Source organism: Arvicanthis niloticus, chromosome 7 (assembly GCF_011762505.2).
Source record: "Arvicanthis niloticus isolate mArvNil1 chromosome 7, mArvNil1.pat.X, whole genome shotgun sequence".
Classification (NCBI taxonomy): domain Eukaryota; kingdom Metazoa; phylum Chordata; class Mammalia; order Rodentia; family Muridae; genus Arvicanthis; species Arvicanthis niloticus.
The window spans coordinates 36812166-36835514 of NC_047664.1; the positions used below are offsets into that span (position 1 = coordinate 36812166).

Sequence of the window (23349 nt, forward strand, 5' to 3'; positions counted from 1 at the left end):
GACCTATTTTAGGGAAGGCTACATAGGCTTCTGAGAAGAATATCCCGTAGGTGTCTGTATCATTATTGTATCACAATGTGCCTGACCTTTCATGCCCTTTAGTATTTGTTTTATAACACTAAGGATATGATGTATGTGATGTATAGCCTTACAATTGTTATGTAATGTAATTACCGTTATCATCTGTCACCTTCCTTGAAACAGTGATGCTACTGTACCTAACAACCAATTGTTTTTGAATGATTCTCTCTCTCTCTCTCTCTCTCTCTCTCTCTCTCTCCTCTCTCTCTCTCTCTCTCTCCTCTCTCTCTCTCCTTCCCTCCCTCCCTCACTCTAAACTTTATCTCTTCCGGGGCACAATGGGTAAGGGCAAGCTTGATAAATCTCTGGGCCCCACATGAAGAGGGAACTGATTCCCACAAGTTTTCTTCTGACTTCCATATATGCACCATGGTGCGCACACACACACACACACACACACACACACACACACCATAAATAAATATGAAAAATATGTGAAAGTTATGTAAGCTTTGGTAGGGAAGTGGGAGGCTCCATTTGCTTAGTCAGTTGATTTCCATTCTTCATTGACTCTAAATTGGATGTCATTGCTAGTGAGATATATTTCTTGGAGATAGCAGATACATAGGCTCTGTTTTATTTAATCCAGCCACCTAGTCTCAGTTCTTTTATTGGTGAGCTGTGAGGCCACTTATATTTAAGATTGCTACTGACACAGGATTGCTAACGTTGGCTGGATTCATGCTTGTGTGTGGTACACATGTATGTTGTGCATGCATATGGAGACCAGAGGACAATTCTTGGTTATTTCTCAAGAGCCAACTACTTCATTTTTAGAAATGGGTCTTGTTTTGCTTTGTGCCTTCCAATTAGGCTGGACTCACCAGCTAGCAAACTGTCTGTCTCCATCTCTCCAATGCACATACTGCCACACTTGTGTTCAAACTCAGGTCTCCATTTTTGTGTGACAAACATCCACTATCTGATATACCGCCCCAGCCCCACTCATTTTTCTGTCCTATTGGTATTTGATATTTCCGGGTTACTGTGTTGGGCATGGTAGACTCCTTCCTGACTCTCCTTTGTTCCCTTCATTCCTATTTACACTGTCATTTGTATGAGTGTGTGTGCGTGGGTGTGTGTAGGTCAGAGGACAACTTGCAGGGGGTGATTCTCTCCTTGTACCATGTAGATTTGAACTCAGGTTTACAAGCTTGGCAGCAGTGCCTTTACCCACTGAGATATCTCATCTGTTGTCTAAGAACTCCAGAGATCCAGCAGAACACTGAACATCCACAGCCACATCTACCCAGCAGGGGGGTTCATGTTTCAGGCAGTGGTGTGGTTTTTTTTTTTTCCTCTTACACTTGACAAACACTCTCTAGCTAAAATATTAACCTTCCCAGGGGATATGAACTACAGAGTCCCAGAAGGGTGGAAAAATCTGCCCAGTCCACAGACTGTAAGGCGAGGTACGGCCAGAAGAAGAGGTCTGGTCTACAAAGAAGAGAAGCTGCTGAAGCAAGGGCAGCTCTGAAGTTAGGGCTGCTCTGAAGTTAGGGCGGCTCTGAAGTTAGGGCGGCTCTGGCCGACTTTGGATACTTGTCCAATACAGGTTCAGCATCAGCAACAAGCAGCAGCCTTTGTGTCCCCAGTGGTCTTCAATCCTCAGGGACCTAAGTGCTGGGATTAAAGGAGTGTGCACCACTACCCTTTTTCCTTTTCCTTTTTCTGTTGCTCCTTTCTGTGTTCCTTCATAACAGTCTTCTTTGTTCCTCCTCTGCTTTCATTTTTCCCAGCTTCTCTGAATTACTTGAGTCTACCCTTTCCTGGCTGCTTTTTTTTTTTTTTTTAAATTGGTGAGGTCACACAGAAGCCTTTATTAGTTTTGGCACACTCTGTTCTGTGGTCATTGGTGATGTAATCACACACCTTGTGTGCTTTGCTGCTGTTGCTGCTATAGTAGTTTGATCCCCTGAGTGGTGGTGGTGATTTAGCCCTCAAGAGTGAGCTGCTCACTAAGGTGTCTGGATGAAGTCCGAAGAGCTACCCAAACCAGCCAAAACCAGCCCAGGCACAAACCACAACATGGAAACCCAAGAACCATGTAAAAGAGCAAGACAGTAGGACTCCTCTAAAAAAAAAAAAAATCACAACTCCTGAACTCAGAGATTCTGAAATTGGTTAGAGGAATGCAAGAAGAAATGACCAGTGGCCTTGGGAGGACCTGGAGCAAGCAGGTGAATGGAATAATCAACCCAGGGCCTGCAGAAGGCCAGCATCACAGAGAAGAGGCAGTCAGACAGATGGCAAGTCAGCAGCATGGGGCCAGCAAGACGACCCAGTGGGTTAAGATTAAGGGTCTGCCACACTGACCACATGCATTTAAAGCTCTGAGACCCACATAGTGGAATGAGGAAACCAGCCCTCACAAATCATTCTCTGACCGCCACAAATACATTGTGGCACATTTGTGTACACACACACACACACACACACACACACACACAAATAGGCAAAGGTAATGTCTTAGTCACCTTTATATTGTGATCAAGGCAACTTATAAAACAAAGCATTTACTTTGGCTATGGCTTTAGAGCTTAACAGCCCATGTTGGCAGAGAGAAGGAACAGCTGAGAGCTCACATCTTTCTTTTTTTTTTTTGTTTTGTTTTGTTTTGTTTTGAGACAGGGTTTCTCTGTGTAGAGATGGCTGTCCTGGAACTCACTCTGTAGACCAGAACTCAGAAATCCGCCTGCCTCTGCCTCCCAAGTGCTGGGATTAAAGGCGTGCACCACCACTGCCCAGTGAGAGCTCACATCTTGATCCACAACCATAAAGAGGCAGGAGGGGCTAGTGCTGAGAGATGGGGGAATAGACACTGGGAATGACGCAATCTTTGGAAACCTTGAAGCTTGCCACTGGTGACTCACCAACAAGAGCACCCAAAGACTGGGAGACTGTAGGGGGAAATTTAGAAAACAGCACCCAGTCCAGCTTATTTCTGGGCAACCACCATGTTCCGGATGGTGTTCTTCTAGGCTCTGATTGGGGCTCCGACTAGCTAGATGTGCAGGCCCTAGCACCCATGAGAAGCCAGTGTAGCGGATGGCTCTGCCAATCCACCACACTGCATCCACAAAGCTCGGCTGAACCCCAGACAATATCTGCCTTCCTTGCAGTACCCAGTAGAAACGAGACTCTTAAAGCTTAATGATTATCTAAAGGATTTATATATTTAGAAATGCTCAATCAACGAGATGCTCACACAATTAGAGCTGTTACCCAATATCTAACCTTTTGATAGAAGTTGCTACCCAGGACAGCTTTCCACCCATCTGTGGTTCTCCATGGCTGATAGCCTCCTCCTTCTCCTCTTCCTCTTCCTCCTCCTCCCCTTCCTCTCTTTCTCTCCCAGCTCCACCTCCTCTCCTGCTGCCTAATCATGGAGCTCCATTGCAAATACAATGTAGTGGAATAAGTGTCCTGCTACAGGAGACCCCAGAAATGGAGTCTGGGGACAGGACCTGGAATGTCAACCTAATGAGGCATTTAGTAAGCCACCTCTGGTCATCTGGATATCTTTTCATTTTTCTTTTGCAGAAGTTACTGCATTTAAGTAGGACAAAGGGGGGATTATATTCAGGAGAGGCTGCCTGGGCACTGGGAGGGGAGATGGGCTAAAGGAAGAAAAGGGTGATAGAAGACTGGAGAGGAATAAGAGAATAGAAGGGCTCAACAATTCCACAGTCCAGTGGATACATATATGAATATGTGGGCACACACATGAATATGTGGATACATACATGAATACATGTGCACATGGAACTCAGATCAAGTGAGATATAACCTAGAAACCTCTTTCAATAATAAAAACACAATATATCCTGGACTGGGGATATAGTTTCAAGGGAGAGCAGTTGACTAACATGTACAAGCATGAGTCCTGGGTTCCATCCCCATCACTGTAAACCAGACAAAACACTTACTGAGCATTCTCATGACAGGCACCAAGGCTCCACTTGTTTCAAATGACCCCACTGAATACTTAAAACAGTGAAATAGGTGATTTTACAGTCCCCGTCCATGGGTGAGAACTGAAGCTCAGAGACTGAATCCTGTCCAAAGTCAGACATTTAGGAGCTGTCAAGGTCAAGCCTAAGGCTGTCTGGTGCTGATCCCTGGCTGCCGGCTTCATCACTGCAGGTGCAGGTGGAGAACTGAGAGCTGAAGCTGGGAGCACAGCTCACCCTTGATCTCGTCTCCATGATTTCACAGTCTCAGTTGTAACACCATCTCAGCCCACCTGAACTTAAACACAGGAGTCTCTTCTCCCAGGTGGCTGAAGACCTCGTCAACCGTTCTGGCAGAATGTGAGATGTTAGGTTAGGGAGACCTGCTTGATGGAGGTGTTTGACCAGAAGTCTAAGGGCACGGGAGTTCTGATTACTGCCCTGGAGCTGTTACAGGGGTTCTGAGCATCACTGCTAGGGACTCTGCGGAATAACCCTGTGCCTAAAGCCCTACCAGAAATCCATTTGTTCTCTCCACCACTGCCCTCAAATGCACTTCATTACCTCAAAGGATTTGGGACAAAACTGAAACGAAACAAAAACTTGTCAGATGTCCCGGGAGCCATGTTTCTTCCTTCTCCAGAATTTCTCCATGATCAGGGACAAAAGTAAGGGACCTTCTATTTACTGAGTTCTTACAACAGGCAGGCTGCTTTATATTTACCCCTGACATTCCTTGTATACTTGCCTGGTGTCACCTATTTACAGATGGGAAAACCCAGACAGAGCTAAAGAAGATTACCAGCACAGTGCATGCTCGTCACATGTCAGCTCACACCGTTGGGTCCTGAACTTCCTTTGGAGCAGAGTTTATTCTCAGCCATGGTTGGCTGAAGAAGCCACTTTCTGAGGAATGCCCATTTGTAGCCTGCTGTTTATATCCCCAAGTCCCTTGGCAGTACCAGTTGAGCCCGGTGGTAGACAACAGCAAAGGCAAGGAACTATCCTCAGTCACATGACTGCTCATCACAGCTGCCAGACAGGGACAGTAGGTTCAGAATTTGATCCAGCTTGTTGGATCTACTGCAGCCTGAAGAAGGAGCCAAGGTGGCTAGAATCAGAATGTAGTCTGTGGAACAGGGAATGAGGCAGCTTCCAGTTGCTAAGGATTTCAAAGTTCTTAGGTTTCTACCTCTTTCATCCACCCACCCTCCCATCCATCTATCCATATGCTCACTGAGCTATACATCTTGCCACCTATATATTTACCTGTCCCCTCACTTATTCATCCATGCATCCATCTGTCCACCTTTCTGCCATCCATCCAACCATACAAGCATCCATCCATCCATCCATCCATCCATCCATCCATCCACTCATCCATTTGTGGAGAGTTTTTGGGGCCACTTCTAGAAACTTGGCAGGAATTTGACATTGGGCCAGGACACAGAAGTAAGCTCAGGCAGGAATCTGATTTTTGGCTAGAACAAAGAAGTAGGCTTCAGGCAAGAATCTGACTTTGGGCTAGGACAGGGAAGTAGGCTCAGATATCTTGGTCACCCTGATGACCCTAGAAACAGTGATCACGGGACTTTGTTTATTGCCTTGTTTGTTCCTTGACTATTTGTGTTCACTGCCCTTGTTTGTTTCTTGACCTAGAACTGACATTATTTGCATGTAATTAAAATGGTATAAAAGCAGACTGGGGGAAAAATAAACCCACCTCAGTCTCAGAACTGGCTGGGGTCATGTTATAGTGTTGTCCAATTGTCCTTTTCTTTTTAATCCTTGCTCCCTCCCTGTAGAGCCCATTGACTGACTGAGCTGGCTTGGCCATCTATCCATCCATCCATTCATCCATCCACCTACCCACCCACCTATCCATCCATCCAACCATCTACTCATCCATTCATCCATCCACTCATTTATTTACCAATCTATCCATCCATCCATCCATCCATCCATCTACCCACCCACCCACCTATCCATACATCCATCTATCCATCCATTCATCCATCCACTCATTCATTTACCAATCCATCCATCCATCCATCCACCCACCCACCCACCCACCCACCCACCCACCCACCTATCCATCCATCCATCTATTCATCCATTCATCCATCCACTCATTCATTTACCAATCTATCCATCTATCCATTGGTCCACCTTACTATGCAACTATCCACCCACACACCTATCCATCCACCCATTCACCTGCCTATCCATCTGTTTATTCACCTTCCAATCTATCCATCTACCCACATATCCATACACCCATATATGTGACCCTTCATCACAAAGAACAAAGGTAGAGGAATTAGTTTTTACATTTGCTGTGACGCTAACTTTTTCTGATCTGTGTTGGCAAACGAGGTGGCCTGCAGCCTGGCAGTGTCTTGATCCTAATACATTTTGATCTTGGGAAAATGATCTCTCCACTGAGGAACTGGGACACAGAAGAGATCATTCTGCTGTCCTGTGCATTCCTATTTAACTTCAGTTAAGAGTTTAAAGACAGGCTGGGAGTTGAGGGTTGACTTACCAAGCTCAGCAAAGGGGTGGATTCAAGAATGTATCCTGATGCTGCCACTCACTTGTAAGGTAGGAATAAGGTCGCAGGCTCTCCTTTTCCCTCAGAAATGTAGGGAGGACTCCACAGAGTAAATGATGCAGAATGTCTTGAGAAGGTCATAAGCAAGAATACTTCAGACCCAAGGGCCCAGGCTCTAGCTCAGGACAGATCCTGTAATGGCCACCAGGGGGCAGTACACACTTACCCTAAATGCTTATATGGGTAGCAGGAGGCACCATTCCTGCTGTGTGCAGGGTGTCTGGGAATGTGGTGGGGGCCAAATCACTTAGTTCCTTGGGTCTTCAAGTAAGAATAGGAGACAGATATGTCCTAAGCAAGCCTTTCTTTTTACATTTTTATTATTTAATGTGTGTTTGAAATGGTGTAGGTTTAAAGAGGAGTGGGCAAGTTGTGGGAGCTGGTTCTCTCCTTCCACCATGTGGGTCCTGAGGGTCAGACTTGGCAGCAAGTTTCTTTACCGACTGAGCCATCTCACAGCCCCTCCTGCTCTTTTTTTTTTTTTTTTTTTTAGACAAGGTCTCATGTGGCCCAGGATGGCCTTGTAGCCAAACTTTTTGAATGCTCGATCTTCCTCCTCCACCTAAGGAGTGACAGGATTCCAAATGTGTGCCGCCACACCCAGTTTATGTGGTGCTGGGGATCAAACATAAAGCTCATGCATGCTAGGTCTACGGCATACCGATGGAACTCCAGCCCAGCCCCTGACCCAGTGCTCACTGACCAGACAGTGCTACCCGGCTTTATAGTTCAGAGCCTGGTCCAGCTGTTGACTTTGGAAGTCAGCGATCCTGTAAGCATAGGACCCACAGCCAGGGCAGAATGTGGTCTGGGACCTGCTGCCCTGCTAGGAACCTTGCCATTCCCACATGAAACGTAGAGACTAGGAGGCCAGTCTTGCTTCCTTTATTTTCCAAGGCCTGAGCTGTGGCATGGGGCAACAGACATGGTCTGGGCAGGCAGAAGCCCCAAACTTACACCAGCATATATGTGGGGTGAGTTTTACTTTGTCACTTCACAGGGTGATCTTGGGTGGGAGTTCTTGAGCTGGCCTGCTCACCTGGAATATTTCTAAATGAGCATCCCACCCTCAAAATTTTGGGTGGTTATGCACAGTACTTCACTGTTGGGGAAAGAATTCAGGCTTCAGGCAGCCACAGTACATTTGTATCTCCTTAGGGGAACAGCCCCTCTCTGGGGAAACTGTTGATTAACATAGGTGTGTAGATCATTCCTGTGCTTTCTTCTGTCTACCTTGGAGGTTGTTGGAGAGATCAGTCACATGACAGCTAGGGTGAGATCAGTCACATGACAGCTAGGGTGAGATCAGTTATATGACAGCTAGTAAGAGGCTAGGTGCTGACAGTGCTAGTGAAACCCAATGGTAGCTCCTGACACTCTGTAGAGGAAGTGCTGTTGGTCATCTCCAACAAGGAGACTGAATCTAACAGCCAGAGTGTTGCTGAGGGGACAGCCCTTTAGGCTGTGAGATTGCTATCTCCTCTTTACTATTAGATTGTAAGGATGTAATTTGAATGTAAGAATGTAATTTCAGGTCTCAGCTTGAACTTAAAATTAAGAGATCCTTAAATTTGAGTTTCAGCTTACACTCAAACATTAGCTGCCCCCAGGCACATCCTGGGAGAAGCACATTCCAAAGACTCAAACAAACATCCCAGGAAGAAAGACCCAAGGTAGGAGTTTATCAGAGAGATGAGCCCCTATCACAGCACACCTGGGTAAACAGAAGCCACTTAAGCTCTTTGTTGTAAAAGATAAGGTGCAAATTTGAGTTACTGGGCCTGGGAATGGCTTTTTGAAATCCTTTATGGTTACTGTTTAAGAAGTAATTAACTGTCCTTGTGAACTTTGTAAAAAATTGTATAAAAGCTGTTTTTAGCTCCAACTTGGGGTTCCTCTTACCTGCGTGTAGGGGAGCCCCAGTATACTGGTTATCATCTTATCATCAATAAACCTCATGTTATTGCAGCGAATCTCATCCATGAGTGTTTCTGGGGGAGCGCATCTCCTGGTTTTGGACCTTTAGGTCCAACAAGATCACTAAGAAAGCATGCAGCTTGCCAGCTTTCCCACACAGCAACCTTTGCCTTTAAAGCCTGGATTCACTCACTGCTTCTGTATTTCTCTGCTGATGCAGCTATACCTGGCTGCATAGCAGAGTCACTTCAGAGACACCTGGGGGGGGGCACCCTTCCCAGCTTTTTATCTTTATTGTTTGAGATAGGCCATCCTGGATCTCCTTATGTAGACCAGGCTGGCCTCTGTCTGCTGACTGCTGGGATTAAAAGTGTGTGCCACCAGGCTTGGCTCTCTAGAGAAACCTAGGCAGAGGTCTTTTTTTTTTTTTTTTAATTTCTCAGAAAATTTCTCCTGGACAAACTGATAAAAATCAGGTCCTAATGAAGCCAGCTAGCTCAAATCAGATGAGTCAAGATTATCAAGAGGGTGAGAGACTAGTCAACGAATCTAAGCTCTGCTCTTTACTCTGGTGGGATGGCAGAATCACTAGCTTAGACATCTTCATTTACTCCACTTAGTTCTTCTTCCTAGGAGCTAATGATGATGCAGTGTGAGGCTGTGTGTGTGTGTGTGTGTGTGTGTGTGTGTGTGTATGAGAGAGAGAGAGAGAGAGAGAGAGAGAGAGAGAGAGAGAGAGAGAGAGAGACCCATACTGATGTCTCAGGTGGCCTAGAACATTCCAGGTAGCCAAGGAATGCCTCAAACACAAAGCAATCCTCCCATGTCAGCTCCTAAGTACTCGAACTGAATGAGTGAACCTCGAGCCTGACTTAACAACATAAGGCTTTAGAAGTCTTGTAAAGATAAGTGTCAAAATTCACAGAAAATGCCAACTTGTTGACTTCAGAGGTCTTCATTATAAAGCAAGCAGGGGTGTGTGGTGGTGATACTTCTAATCCTAGCATTCTGTAGGCAGAGGCTGGAGGAAAGTAAAGCCAGTGTGGTAAAGCTATATGCAAGTTCTGGGCTAGCCCAGGCTAAGTAGAAAGTGGCGGGGGGTGGGGGGAGAGAAAAAGACAGAGAACACGGGGGTGGGGGAGCAGCTGGGGCTCAACATTGGTGTCAGCAGAGAAACACTGCAGCCAGTCTCTTCCAGGGACTGCCATAGTGTCTCTTCCAGGGGCTGCCATAGTGGATCAGGCCACCAGGATAGGAAGGATGGAACCAGAGAAGTCACTGCATATCTTGGCAGGCACACACAGCAGAGTAACACAACTCAGCCTATGGTTAGGGGGGAAGAGACTACATGGAAAGGTTGTCACCATGTTGCTTTAGGGGCATGCCTTCAGTGTCCCAAAGGTCTCCCTAACCTTCTAAAGACTTCAGTCCCTCCCAACTGCACATCTATGGTGCTTTGATGAGTCCTGAGACCCTGCTCTGGGCATTCCTTGGCCCTTTCTGAGATGTGGAGGCAGAAGATAAGAATGGAGCCCTTCCCTGGCAACAAGGCCCCTTACAATTGCCTCTGGAATAAAGGAAAGGTTCTCCAGAAATCAAAAGCTGCAATCAAATATCTGTGCTCTATTGGTGCCGTTTCTCAGAGTACCTGTTATATTCTGCCTGCCTTATAGTCAATTCTCCAATGACTCTTTAACCATAACCCTGACTTGTATGTAGTAGATTTTCATTAAGGCAGTGTCTTCTGGATGCTCATCTATGACCAAGTGAGGCTGGAGAGATGGTTCAGTTGTTAAAAGCACCTTCTACTCTTCCAGAGCACTGCAGTTTGGGTCCCAGCATCCATGCAATCTGGTTGGTCACAACCACATACAATTCCAGTTCCAGGGGATCCAATGTTTCTGATTTGCATGATCAACTGCATTTGTGTGTGCACAGCCACACACAGACACATACACAAAACTTAAAATAATATTAACAAATTAAAAAATATATACCAAATATTGATGTAGCTATTGAAGGTCATCAGTGGACAAAAGGGACTCAAATTCTTTGCTACTGTGGAGTTTACTGGGCATCCCCAGGAAGTGAATCAGGTGAAACCCTTGGCTGGTGGTGTCCAGGGTCCTGCATCCAAAGGCTTTGGGTGCTGTAAAGAGCATCTGGGTACCATCTGCTCCTGTCAACCCACTGGCTGCAGGAAGAGCTGCCTGTTGCTGCATTAGGGAACTTGGTGTATCTGATGTGTGTGGGCTCTGCAGCCATCTGTGTGGATGATTCTGAGTAGGAAACCCAGCTCTGACTCGAATGAGAAAATTTTACCCCCCAAAGCTTCATCTTCACCTGGAAATTGAGAATAATTCTACTGTAATTACTCTTTAGCACCCATAACACTTGGTTCCGTTGACATAAAAATCCATGGATGCCCAAATCCCTAATTAAAAAATGTCATTGAAGAAGATGAGTTATGCAGTTCCTTGTGTGTGTATTTCTGGAGAAATCAAACTCAGGGCCTCGAGCACCACCACGAAGGATTCTGCATCTGAGCTCCACCCACAAGCCCTCCTGTGTGCTTTAAATCCTCTCTGATGACTTTATCAAACTCGATGCAGCATAAGCACCTTGTGAACACTTGCTACAATCATTGTAGACAGAAAATAAGTTCTGATTCCTTTCAATGTTGGAGCATAACCACATATTATTTAATAGTTCTTTCTTTTAAAAAAATTTTTAATGATCTATTTCTATTTTATGTCCATTGGTGTTTTGCCTGCATGTGTTTTTGTGTGAAGGTGTCAGATCCCCTGGAGCTGGAGTTATAGACAGTTGTGAGCTGCCACATGGGGGCTAAGAATTGAACCCGGGTCCTCTGGAAGAGCAGCCAGTACGTTTGACCACTGAGGTATCTCTCTAGCTCCTATTTCATTGTTTTAAATCAATCTCTCTATTTTTGCGTGTGCGTGCTTGTGTGAGTCTCTACAGATGTCCAGGCCAGGAGAGAAGCTAGAGCTGCCAGTGCTTGTGAGACGCTGGCTTCTCACACACCTGCTAGTCCTCACGGTCAGGCAGTCTGTGCTCCCAACTGTCCTGCCATCTCTCCAGCCACAGCTGCATGAGTTTTCAAAAGCATTTTCAATCTATAGTTGGTCGAATCCGTGGATGATACCTCTGAGTCACTGAACAGCCTATGTGTCATTGGTGGACCTTTTTCCTCATATCCAGTCAACCTCTTAAGATATATCCTTATTTCCTAAGGCCTTGGGCCCCCCTAAGTCAGTGATGAGTATTGAGGACCTGGGAATCAATGATGGGTTCCTGGAATTCAAACTAAGCTTTTCTTAGGATATTCTCATAGCAGACAGCATAGATTCCACAAAATTCAACAGCTACAAGGAAGAATCATGCCTCCACTCTGTTCAAACAGCAGTAAGCAGATGGGGCAGAGAGTGAGTGAGCCACAGTCCTCATCCCGCTCCACCTGCAGGTTGAATCCTAAGAATCCTCAGTTCAAGAAGTGTCTTGATTTTCCACCTTGAAACATTCCAAAAATTGTGTTTTGTCTGCATATTAGTCATGTATCACATGTGTGCCTGCTACTCATGGAAGTCAGAAGAGGGATCAGATCTGCCTGAACTGAAGTTACACATAGTTGTGAGCCACTGTGTGGTTGCTGAAACCAAACCTGGGCCTTTGCAAGAGCAGCCAATGCTCTTAACCACTGAGACACCTCTGCAGCTCCTCATTTCAGAACTGTTGATCTCAGGGTGTTTGTGTGTTAGGAGAGGAAAGGTGGGGTCTTCCTTTCTTTGGGAAAATGGCACCATGTGTATATATACCTGGTTGCTCTTGGCAGCCAGTGCACTGATCATGTCCAAGGTGTTTCTTTCTTCCTCTGCTGTTTCAGAGACTCCATGCTCCACCCAGGAGGACTAACTGTCTCCCCAGGAAGCTTTGCAAACAAACCCATGACATTTAGCACTCTACACACAGGCTGCTATAGTCTTGCAGCCTATAGTCAGGAAACTGATTTGACCAAAGCATGGTATTGGATTAGACTGCTTTTGATGAACCATGAAAACTTACAGGATTTAACTGCAGTTGACCATAGCCACCACCATTATCATCATCCCACACCCAGTAAGGCTAAAACAAAAGCATATGGACAGGTGATCACCTCAAGGGGTTGGGACCAAAATTCCTTTAAGTACCTAAAAGCCGAGTGCAGATGCAGGTGCCTATAGTTCCAGCTACCCACAAGGCTGAGCAGGATTGTTGCTTAGGTGTCTGAGGTGAGGCTGAAATCCTATCTCTTTAAGTAGATAAATGATGACTATTATAGCTGAATCAGAAATGTCCCATACCCCTTAGTCTGAAGTGTGTTACTATGGTCCCCTCCTGAGGGGATGGGTTTTAGAGGCTGTGGGGCATGTGGGAGGTGGGTGTCTAGTTTGTGAAAGTAGGTTATTAGGGATGTCATCAGCCAGCTGGGTGTCCTTTTGCATTGCTCAGACAAAAATTGGGACTCTGGGAGGAAGCTTTTGCTTTCCTTCGGGGTCAGCAGCAGCAGCAGCAGCAGCAGCAGCAGGCCAGTGGGATCAGCACAGGAGATGCTCCTGTATTACTGCATCCCTCTGCTATCGAACCCTTGGCCCTATGAGTTTTACAGTTCTGTGGAGACCTAGGAAGTTGAGACTTTTCAGAGCTGGTCATGGCAGTCACAGCAACTCCCAGGCACCAACATTCCTCAGACCTTGACAACAGCCAGTGACAGCTCTGAGATAGACCTTACTCAAAGTCAGGATTCACCAGCCAGTGACAGCTCTGAGATAGACCTTACTCAAAGTCAGGATTCACCAGCCTTCAGCACTGGTCAGTGTTAATGGCTCTTTGCCCAGGGTGTGACCCTCTTGGCCCTGGATGTTCAATAGCTCTCTGGAACTCTGCCGGTGACCAGGGCCTGTAGTTTGCCTTTCCTGACTCCTTGTGGCTTTTATCTCTCTTTAGTTTTGTCTCTATGCCTTCCCTTGCCATATCGCTCCTGCACTTCTGTCTGCCCTTGCTGTTTTGGAATTGTTAACTGCTTATTCTTCAGCCTCCAGACAGCTAAGTGGCTGCCATGGCCCTCGGCTGCCAACTGCTCAGCTGCCCTTGCTGCTTCTGCCGATGCCAGCTGCCTCTTCCTCTGTATAACCAGCCTGGCAGCTTGGCATGCGTGGCTGGAAGTGTGCAAGACCAGCTAAGAGCAGATCGTTATTGGCCCTAACAATGGAGCATTACAGGAGACATCTTCCAGCTGACTCACTGAATGAGTGCATGTCCCGTGTTGGGACCAATCACAGCTTGCCTCTTAGTACCAGTGTCAGTTACCCATCTGCTAGGCCACCAAGCTGCACTACATCCCATTCCTCTAGGTGGAAATAGTTTCAGGGTTATCTAGAATTAATTGAGTCTAGTGATGACAAAAGACTGCTACACGTGGGCTCACACACATACACATACACACACATACATATACACATCCACACATACACACATACACACATATACACATGCACACACATACACATGCACATACATATACACATGCACACACATATACCCATACACTCATACGCACACATACACACACATACACACACACACACAGAGGCTGGTCTAAGGCTGTACCTTTAGGATCTGGGCATTGGTAGAGTGTTCTAGGTGCTTGGTGTTGGCATAAGACAAGCCCGGCTACTGGTAGACCTTTTGGTAGAGGCAGCCAAAATAGCATGACTGAGTCCTTACAGCTGATAATTAGTGAGTCAGATTTCCCCATTGCCTGCCATCGTTGCTTGTCCACAAGAAAATGAATGTTAAAAGTGCTTACAAGTATGAGTTTAAGGAACTTCTTAACACTTAGAGTGGTTTTTAATTTTTTTTTTTTTTAATTCCAGGGAGAGCTGGGCATCTTTCACCTCCTTGAAGATGAGCCTCCGAGGGTTGTTCTGGATGCTCTCTGCTTCTCCGTCTCCCACCCCTCCTGTTACACCTGCTCTGCTCTACCTTCCTACCACGATCAACAAAATCGCTCTGAACTGTGAACCAAATAAACCTTTCCTCTCTCAATCTGTCCCTGCAGAGTGTTAGTGTTTTTTTCTCAGTGACAAAACAATCAGCACATTAACCAACTAGCTTAAGGCATTCCATTGTAATATGCACAATATATACAGAAATTTAAATGTATAGATTCTGTAACACAGGGAGGGAACCTTCCTCCTCCATTCTGAGGCCACTGTATCACCCATCCCAATGCATCTTCCCAGAACAGTCCTAAGGTGATCAAAGTCTTCATACGTTATGTGGCAAGCTTTAATATGCACGCCTTTAGGTGTGCTGTGTAGACGACGTCACATGTTCTTTGGCTTATCACGTAGGTATTATCACAGATGTTCAGAGAGCCTATGATCTTTGCATGGATTTGAAGCCACTGACTTTGAGATTTGCAAGTTTCAAACTAGAAACTAAGTCATTTGACAAGTATCTATGTTTGTCTCCCATCTTTCTTGAGACACCTCCCCCCCAACACACACACTGAAATGAAATACAGAAAAAATATAAACTCTGAGCATTCCACAGCAGGGAGAACTACTGAAGGCTATAGGCTATGCAGCTGTATTAGGACAGAAAGCTAAGGGGGATTTCATTACCTTTTTGTTAGGGCTCATTTTTTATGTTTTAAGATGAATTTTGCTATGTAGCTCTTGTTGGTGTGATACTATATAGCTAGCCCAGGATGGCCAAAAACTTACAACAATCTTCCTGCCTCAGCCTCCAAAGTGCTAGGAGTACAGGCACAGGCCACTTGACAGATTTTATTACTTAGACTAGCCTGTGATCCCACGTATGTGATTCTTCCTTGTTTATGTTCCATTACTGTCATAAAGTCCCAGACACTCTCTATTTATGGAGAGAGATGTTTCCTTTGGCTCTATCTATCACCAGGTAAAACCAGGCCTGGTAGCATGTGACAAGGCAACATTTCACAGTGGTGATGGCATGGTGGAGCAAAGTCACTAACCTTAGTGGTTGGGAAGAGAGTTAAGTTGGTGGATTTCCATTACCTATTCAAAGGAATTTCCCCAGTGACACAAATCTCCCACTAGGCTTAGAGATTCCACTGCCTTCTAATAACACCAAACTGAGGAACCAGCCTAAAGCACACAGACCTTTGCTGTAGCTTCATAAATAAGTTATAAATTTATTCTTTTGTCATATATATCTATGTATGGATATAGGTACATATATGTGTATGCATATATTTACATACATGCATACATTTATACATGTATGTGTGTATCATATATACACACATCATATATATGTTTATATATGTTTATGTATATATATGATACACATACACATGAAGTGGAAACTTCTGGTTTCTTTGGAAAGTCAGTTATGTCAAATGATGTTTTGTTGGGGCACACACATGAAAGGATGTTTTGCTATATATAGCAAACACATGAAAGGACACATGATGTTTAGAAAGAATATAAGTATGACCCAACAGGCAGTGGGAGCTTGGGCATTGGTTCTCTTCGCTCTGCCTTGCCATTCTTTTCTGATGATATATAGCTGAGGACACACATGAGTTGGTTCACCTTACATTACATTGCCGAGCTTTACTTGTGGTGACGTCATAGAGAGAAACTCACCACAGAACTTCTTGTGTTGTTCCTGCAGCTTCTTCCCACTTCCTCAGTCTCAGGCTGCTTAGGGAGTCTCCGTTTCTTTTGGATTGAACTTCCCTTGCTGATTCATGTGTAGTGTCTTCCGAGTGGACTGGACTGCAGCTGCTGATTCGCGTTTGGTGTTTGCTACTGGTCTGGACTGAGAACACTGGAGACTGGAGTTACCCCCAAAGAACTATTTCTGAACAGGTCCACTTCCCCCATATCCTAATAACCTTTCTTCCCCACTACCTCTTGTGGGCGGTGGATTAGAGGGAAGGTTGAACCATTATTAAAGTAGGCTTTAAAAATATACACCTATACACACGTATTTTTCCTACCTAGACTATGATCAACACAGACTCTCACTCAACCCAGAGTAGAAATATCTCTTCCAGGCTGTTGTCTGCCTTTTTCTTCACAAACATGTAAGATACAGGTGATATTTCTTTCCTCAGGCAAAAATAGTAAAGTACTTTTCTTTAAAATAGTCGTAAATTTTATTTATCTTTGTAGTATATGTGTATATGTGGATGTCTTGCCTACATGTATGTCTGTGTACCTCATGAGTGCTTGGTGCCTGTGGAGGCCAGACGAGGGCATCAGATCCCTTTGAATTGGACTTACAGAAGGTTGTGAGCTGCTGTGTGGGTGCTGGAAATGGAAACCTGGGTCCTTTTGAAGGTTAGCCTGTACTCTTAACCACTGAGCCATCTTTCCAGCCCACAATAAAACACTTTTTTGAAGAAGTTGAATTATGTGTTGAGATAATTCAGTAGGTAAAGTATTTGACTTACAGTCACAAAGATTTGAGGTTGATTCCCATAACTCATGTAAAGAGAGCATGTGGTGGCCTGTACTTGCAATTCTAGCCACTAGGAGGTGGACACAGGTGGACCTCTGTGGCTTGACTGGCCAGCCAGCCTAATCTACTTGGCAAGTTCCAGGTCATTTAGAGAGTCTGTCTCAAAAAATGGTAGATTTGGAGTTACACCCAGGGTTGTCCTCCAGCTCCTATATGCAGATGCACACATGTGCACTCACACACATGTGCATACACACACAAAAGGAAAAAGAATGCATGCTTGTATACATCTATATAATCAGCACTGGGAGCAGGAGATGTGACAGAGACAGGAGAATCCCCAGAAGCTTGCCAGCCAGCCTGTGTATCATATACCATAGAAAAGCAACAAAGAAACAAAGTCTCAAACAAGGCTGAAGGCAAAGAGTGATACCTGAGCTGTCGTCTGGCATGGCATGTGCATAACCACATTTACACGGTTGACTGCATATACATTGCACATACATTGTATACACACAAATTTTAAAAAAAAAAACAAGTATTATCCTGTCAGTCTAACAGAAAAGAGGAGCCCAGGGAGCAGACGAAAGTACACCTTTGGGCTGGGCAGGTGTTGCAGGAAGCGAAATTGCCGCATGTAAACCTGACAGCCAACCAGAGTTCAAGCCCCGGAACACACAGGAAGGCCAGATGTGGTGCTGTGTATCTGTAACCAAGATGGAAAACAGAGACTGGAGAGTTGTCCAGAAACTTGAGGGGCAGCTAGTCTGGAATATACAGCACAGAAGCAAAATCAATGAGAGACCCTGATGGGAAGAAGGAACTGATTCCTGAAAGTTGTCCTCTGACACCCCAACTTGTGCCTCCCAGCACACCACATATGTGTCTGCACTCCTTCACATTCCTAATTAAAGAGCAATTAATATTTTAAAGAAAGAAAAGATGACTTCCCCTGTGTGGACAGTAATGAAACCAGGAGACAAGTAATGTGGTAGTTTTAAAAAATGGCCCCCACAGGCTCCCATAGTTGAATGCTTAGTCACCACGGAACTCTTTGCTAAGATTAGAAGGATTAGGAAGAGTGGCCTTGTTGGAATACATGGAGAGTTATGATTGGGTACCCACACGCTGTGATGGGACATAGCAGTTTATCTGGGGAGGCCAAGGTGAGGAAGACCTTTTGTTTCTCTTGAGACTAGTTATCCTTGAACCATGATCTTCCTGCCTCTGTCTCCTAAGTGTTACAGGTGTGTGCTACCATGTAGAATGGAGAGTATTTAAAGAGAAAAATAAAGGCTACATACGTCTTTTAAAAATAAACAACAATTATCCTTGGCTAGAATAATCAATAAGGATGGTGCCAGTCCAAGACTGAATAGGGCGTTGCAGAAATTCTCTATGTAAGGTCGCAGTTTCAGACACACCACACAGTAGCTGTTATCAGACAGTTATGTGTACCTCATAACCTCTGCTGCTTGGCTTTCTACTTCTACTTGGTTTTGGATTTGACATTCATAACTCCATTTTGATTCCAACAATATTTACACAACAGACATAAGAAAAGTAATAATAATTTCATCTTGTATACTTTATTAGTCTGATCAAGCTGCCATAACAAAATACCACAGAATAATGACTTTAAAAAAAAAAACAGAAATTCTGGAGAGCTGGACCTGGGGTCATGAAAGCAGGAGAACTGGCCCTGGCCCTCACTTGGGAGAACAGGCCCCATACCTCACCTGGGCAGCAGAGTGGAGCTGGGCCTGGTTGCAGGGCTTGCTGGTGAGCAGCTTCAAGAGTGTGAGAGCAGGAGGCTGGCAGGGTGACCAGCCCAGACCTCTCAAGCCCAGATCCTTTGAAATGGCCCACCCCAACACCTACCCCATCAATGAACTGCTGGAGTGCATGAAGGGGTCAGTCCTACAGATCCAAAACTACAGCATCTCCATGACACAGGGCAACAACAGGATATCCAAGAGGAGTCCCAGTATTGATAGAGTAACAAGAAGCCAGAGACCTGGAACCAGACCACTGGCTTATTGCAATGGACATTTGCAGGCAAAGAAATGAAGACAAAAGGGAATACTCGCCGGGCGGTGGTGGCGCACGCCTTTGATCACAGCACTTGGGAGGCAGAGGCAGACGGATTTCTGAGTTTGAGGCCAGCCTGGTCTACAGAGTGAGTTCCAGGACAGCCAGGGCTACACAGAGAAACCCTGTCTCAAAAAAACAAAAACAAAAAACAAACAAACAAACAAAAAGAATACTGTGGAACACACTGTGACTCATGTCAGCTTCCACAACAAGATTTTTTTTTTCTCTGTTGGGGAAAGCGTGGCAAGCGTATGTAAGGAGAGGGGGAAGATATGCAGGATTGGGGTACCTGATGCGAAATTCACAAAGAACCAATAAAATGTAAAAAAAAGAAAAAAAAACCCAAAAATTATTTTTACAGTTTTGGAGGCTAGAAAGTCCAAAATCAAGGTACCTAGAGGGTTTCTAGTGAGCGTCCACAGGGGCTACTTTCTCTCAGTCCTTATATTGTGAAGACAGAGCAAACCCTTTGGTGTCTCTTGTTGGTTTTGTTTTGCTTTGTTTTGTGGGTGTGTGTTCTTTTAACAAGGTCTCACTATGTTGCCCTGGCTGGCCCAGAACACACAGAGATCTTGCCTCTGCCTTCAGGTGCTGGGATTAAAGGTGTGTGCCACCATGCCTAGCCTACTAGTGTCTCTTCTTATAAAAACACAAATTCTATTGAATTAGGGTCCCATGATATATCCTCAGTTAACCTCAATTACTTGCTTACTTCAAATACAGTTATACTGAAGGTAAGATAAGAATTTGGGGTGCACATTAGTGAATTTAGCATTCCATAAACTCTGATCTGTGTTCAATGTTGTCCAGCTGCTTCCAAAGTATATTTTTATGCTTGGTTTATTTGAGTCACAATCTGAACAAAATTAATACACCGCATCTGGTTGAAATGTCTTTTTAAAATTGTTAATAGTTTGCCAGCTATGATAGTACACTCATATAATCCCAGTACTCCAGGGGCTGAGACAGAAGGCTCATGATTCCAAAATCAGTTTAGGCTATGTAGCAAGTCCCAAGCAAGTCTACAGTGAACCTGTCTCAAGACAGAACAACAACAACAAACATTGATAATAGTTTATTTCCCTAAGTCTTTAGCCTGTGAACTTACTGAGCAAACTGGTTTCTAGGTTGTAGATTTTTCAGTCTTTTCTGGGTAAGTTCTCCATGCAGCCGCTGGCAAGCGATAAAAACTTTCTTTGCAGCTATAAGAGTTTCCTGCTGGGCTTGTCTTGTAACACTATAAGCTCTGAATAAACTCATTATTAAGTTTTATTGCAGCATTAGAAAAGAAACTGTGACAAGTTCTTTGGGATAGTGAGCCTGTTTCTCTACCTCAAAACATTTAAAACTAACTTATTTATTGTTATTATTGTGTGTGTGTGTGTGTGTGTGTGTGTGTGTGTGTGTGTTGTGTATGAAGATATGAACATGTGTGGCGTGTTGATGCGGGCCACAGCATGCAAGTAGAGGTCAGAGGACGACTCTCTGCAATCAGTTCTCTTTTTACACTAGACTGCACTCAGGTTGTCAGGTTTGTGGGAAGTGCGTTTACCCATTGAACCATCTTGTTGGACCTTGCACTTCTTTTATTTTTTATTTTTTGGGAGGGTGCAGCAAATGTTTATTGATGGTATTTCAGAGAGTAGGGAGGGGTCCCTAGGCCCCTCCTGTTATTGTGGGGTCTGGGATGGAAACTGTGAGGGAGATGCTCAGTGTTGGGGACAGGGACTCCTCAGCAACCGAGGGCCTCTCTCTCGCTCTCAGTGTCCTTGCTGGGGTGGGTGGTCCAGGGTTTCTTACTTCTTGGAGGCCATGTAGGCCATGAGGTCCATGACCCTGTTGCTGTAGCCATATTCATTATCATACCAGGAAATAAGCTTTACAAAGTTGCCATTGAGAGCCATGCCAGCCCCAGCATCAAAGGTGGAAGAGTGTGAGTTGTTGTTGAAGTTGCAGGAGACAACCTGGTCCTCAGTGTAGCCCAGGATGCCCTTCAGTGGGCCCTCAGATGCCTGCTTCACCACCTTCTTGATGTCATCATACTTAGTGGGTTTCTCCAGGCGGCATGTCAGATCCACATGGATATGTTGTGGGTAGAAACACGGAAGGCCATGCCAGTGAGCTTCTCCTTCGGCTTGGGATGACCTCGCCCACAGCCTTGGGAGCACCAGTGGATGCAGGAATGATGTTCTAGGCAGCCCCATAGCCATTATGCCACAGCTTTTCAGAGGGGCCATCCACAGTCTTCTGAGTGGCAGTGATGGCATGGACTATGGTCATGAGTCCTTCCATGATGCTAAAGTTGTCATGGATGACCTTAGCCAGGGGTCTAAGCAGTTGGTAGTGCAGGATGCATTGCTGACAATCTTGAGCAAGTTGTCATATTTCTCGTGGTTCACACCTATCACAAACATGGGGGCATCAGCAGAAGGGGCAGAGATGTTGACCCTTTAGGCCCCACCCTTCAAGTGGCCCCTAGCCTTCTCCATGGTGGTGAAGATGCCAGTAGACTCCATGACATACTCAGCACCAGCATCACCCCATTTGATGTTATCAGGATCTTGCTCATGGAAGATGGTGCTGGGCTTCCCATTGATGACAAGCTTCCCATTCTCAGCATTGACTGTGCCATTGAATGTGCCATGGGTGGAGTCATACTGGAACATGTAGACCATGTAGTTGAGGTCAATGGAGGGGTCGTTGATGGCAACAATCTCCACTTTGCCAAGTGCAGAGCCGAAGGCAGCCCTGGTAACCAGGCACCCAATACAGCCAAATCCGTTCACACCGACCTTCAACATCTTGTCTACGGGACGAGGCTGGCACTGCACAAGATGAGGCTGTCTCTGGAACAGGGAGGAGCAGAGAGCCCTTGCACTTTTTTTATACTGAGCCATATAGATACTTGATGAAATTCAAGTTTAGTGTTTTGTGGTGTGGAGGGAGGTTCTAGAGACAACCATAGATGAGCCTTAGTTGTCGAGAGGACTTCCATAGGACCTGGGTCCTATTCCCAATGCTCACAACCATCTGTAACTTCAGTCCTAGGAGTCTGATGCCCCATTCTGGCCTCTGCACACATGTGGTGCAATACATACATGCAGACAAAACAGCCATCACTATATAAAATAAATAAATACATACACAAAATTCAGAAAAAATAACCATAGATGGTACTGCTTCCCTCTGGTTCTTACCAGGCTACACATACTGTTCTGTGAACCTCCTCTGTTGTTGTTGTTGTTGTTTTGTTGTTTTTTTTTCTGAGACAGGACCTCTGTTGTTAAGATTGACGAGCACATTCAATTCATGTCATCTGAATACTTAATAACGTTCTCCTCGACCTCGTCACTACAGATCATATTTATTTGCCTCGATTCATTATTCACAAGGAGCTGCCAAAAGGTAATGATTGGTTCTAATTCCGTTGTTCTCTTTATAGTTATTGAGCAACACTTTGGTTAGCATGAGATTAGCTTTGCAACAAAGGTAATTTATCAGTTTTCAGAGTAATGACAAAGTTACCCCAAAGTGACCTATAAAGTATTTGTTTGTTTTAAAATAACTTTAGGGATCTGTGGGTTTAATGTATGGCTTTACAACCCATTGCAATAGTGACTATTCTTACTGATGCTCAAATTCTTTTATTTGGATTATAAGTTCATGTTTAAATTGGCTCCTGAGTTCTTTGGATAAAACAGATGTTAACACATGAATGGCTCTTCTCTTCTGACTATAGCAAGAACTTCCAGGTAAGTTCATTTATTCTTTCCTTCATTTATTTATTTATTTATTTATTTTAATTTATTTATGTCCATGGATGTTTTGCTTGCCCATATATGCCCATACACCACATGTGTGCCTTCAGGGGCCATAAAAGGGCATCGGCTCCCCTGGGACTGGAGTTGTACATGGTGTGAGTTGCCAAGTGAGTTTTGGGAACTGAATCCCAGCTCCTTAGCAAGATTTCAGACTTAGCCATTGCTCCTGCTCCAGGTGGGTCAGTTCATCTTGTGCATTTCCTGCTCCAGACTTGGAGTCGACATTTTTTGGGAAATATTAGAAGTGAAAGCTCTGGGCCAGATATGATAACTCACATTGGTAATCCCAGAACTCTGGTGCTGAGTAACAAACATTTGCAGGTGGAGACCAGCCTGGACTACATATAAAGACCCT

The 23349-nt window shown here is 44.9% G+C and overlaps 1 pseudogene; it reads right to left on the reverse strand.

The window, feature by feature from the left end:
* Window positions 1-20889: 20889 nt before the first annotated feature.
* Window positions 20890-22070, reverse strand: LOC117712936 (glyceraldehyde-3-phosphate dehydrogenase pseudogene; annotated as a pseudogene).
* Between the last annotated feature and the right edge of the window lie 1279 nt (window positions 22071-23349).